The following is a 2,351-nucleotide window of genomic DNA, read 5'->3' as shown; positions in this document are numbered from 1 at the left end:
CACACACAGGCGCACACAAAAACAGCGACACACATAGAGACACACACGTACATACAGATACACGCTACATACAGATACACTCATCGACACATGGAGAGACAGAGACACACAGACAGATACACACACCCCCCCACACACACACACATGCACATACACACACACACAGCCACACGCACGCACACACACACAGATACACACACACAGACACACACACACAGACACAAGCACGCACACACACACAGACACACACACACAGACACACACACACAGATACATGCACGCACACACACACAGACACACACACACAGATACATGCACGCACACACACACAAGAACAGAGACACACATAGACACACACACATACATACAGATACACACACACATAGAGACACACACTTTTCCTCTCCCTCTCTCCCCTCATACACTCACCCTCTTAACATACTGATTATTTTTCACGTTATTTTGAACAGTAAACAATTCAGACATGATGACTTCCACAATACCACTGTACTGAAAACTGGAAGGGAGACTTCCCGTTAGTGTTCTGGAGTCTGAATTACAAAGAGAACAATGACAGGAGACTCTAATGAGATCCGCGATGTCTTGTTGTGTAAACCAAGCTGCTGCTTCTGTTATTTTCTCCCTGGCTCTGCCTCTGTGCCCCTGGTGCAGATTTTAAAAGGCAGACATTAACAGCTGGGTGCCTTCTCTTTGCCTTCTCTCCCCAGCACCCTGACACCCATCACCTACACCCCCAGTACAGACTGATCCTCCTGCTCTGTCAAAATCCTGACTCTACCTGGCAGGCTCAAATCAAAAGCTGCCTGATCACAGCAAGGCATCTCCACTGACAGAAGACAGAGAGAGAGAGAGAATTAAATCCTGTATTCCGTCTCTCTGTTTCTCCACTGGGGATCTCCACATCCAGAAGGTAAAAAAACACATTCCAATAACTATCCTTACTGGGAGATGGGGATGATCTCAAGTTCCAGTCAAATCCAATCTTGTTTATACAAACCCCCTTTCCCCTCAAACTGCACCCAGTATATTATAATCCTGTGGTTAACCCACTGCAATGAGGCACAGCAAGGAACGGCTACTCACCAGTTGTTCATGTTTTGCCTTTATCTCCGTCTCTGTGTGTAGACAAGGCTTGTTCTGGCAGGGCTGGGGGAATACCTCTCCCCTTCTCTCTCTCTCTCTCTCTCCACTAGCTCCCTGTCTGTAGTCCACTCCTTTGTTTTCCTCAATGCTACACTCCAGCCCCTCCCTCGACCACTGCCACCAACCCCCCCCAGCTCCTCCTCCTCCTCACACACCTCCCTCCCTCTGTGCCCTGAGAGCAGAGAGCTGCCAGTACCCACAACAGTTTTAGAAAAAAATACTCCAACAGAAGCAGATATTGGAATATTACCTCACTCTCACAGACCCTACCAACTAGCTGCAGGAATGGAGAGAGAGAGAGAGAACTGTGCTTCACAGTTCCCAGCAAACAGACCCCTCCACACTTCTCCTTCAGCTAACATCTCTCTCCACTCTGTAGGGTGGGGGGACTGCCTTCCTCCCAGGCTGGTTCGGTGTGAGGGGGGAGTGGTGCAAACTGAGAGAGAAAGAGATAGCGTTCCCCCCCTGCATCAAGGGAAACACTTATCTCAGAGCGTTGCAACTCCTGCCTTCACACTGCAAATGGTCTACTCCAGATTGGAGGCTCCTACAGTGACAGAGACGCAAGGCATTAACTGTGAGCCTGCTGAATATCTCTCAAACAGATTACTGCTCTCTCCATTGCAATCACAAACAGATCATCAATGCCACTGAGGAGGGAGACGGATGAGAAAAGGAGACACATATTGTTTTACAATCCCTGATTTCCACTGTAGCCGGCCGCTCCACATTACCACACGTACTCACACCTGAAAGGCAAGACAAGCAGTACAAGACGAGAAGACAGAAAAATGCGTTTCGATAGCGCTTTCTAACACTCCTGGATGTTCCAAAGTTTTTTACAGCCAATACATTTGTTCAGAGGTTCGGTCGATGCTTAAATGTAGGAAACTCCTTAACTTTCAGATGGACCTAACACAAAATAAATTTTCTGATGATCACCAGGATTACTGAGTTACTAATGTTAGAGAAGAAGGGAGCAGGCAAACATTCCTCTGGCTTGGGGATCTTTAATATTCAGTTGAATTGTGACACCCAATGCCGTAAACTCTCACAACTGACCCTCTGACAGTGCGGCGCTCCCTCAGTACTGACCCTCCGACAGTGCGGCGCTCCCTCAACACTGACCCTCCGACAGTGCGGCACTCCCTCAGCACTGACCCTCCGACAGTGCGGCACTCCCTCAG

At 48.6% G+C, this 2,351-nt stretch overlaps 1 protein-coding gene across 1 annotated transcript in view; it reads right to left on the bottom strand.

The window, feature by feature from the left end:
- The window catches only part of tmem198b (transmembrane protein 198b), a 99,552-nt gene extending 98,341 nt beyond the window's left edge, over nt 1-1,211 (bottom strand). Inside the window, exon 1 of the mRNA XM_048599184.1 lies at nt 1,105-1,211. The gene's annotated coding sequence lies outside the window, so the exon portion shown is untranslated. The remainder of the gene's footprint in view (nt 1-1,104) is intronic.
- Between the last annotated feature and the right edge of the window lie 1,140 nt (nt 1,212-2,351).

This window comes from Rhincodon typus, chromosome 7 (assembly GCF_021869965.1).
Source record: "Rhincodon typus isolate 14 chromosome 7, sRhiTyp1.1, whole genome shotgun sequence".
Classification (NCBI taxonomy): domain Eukaryota; kingdom Metazoa; phylum Chordata; class Chondrichthyes; order Orectolobiformes; family Rhincodontidae; genus Rhincodon; species Rhincodon typus.
Note: the sequence above shows the minus strand (reverse complement) of the source record. Positions and strands in the feature narration are given on the sequence as shown.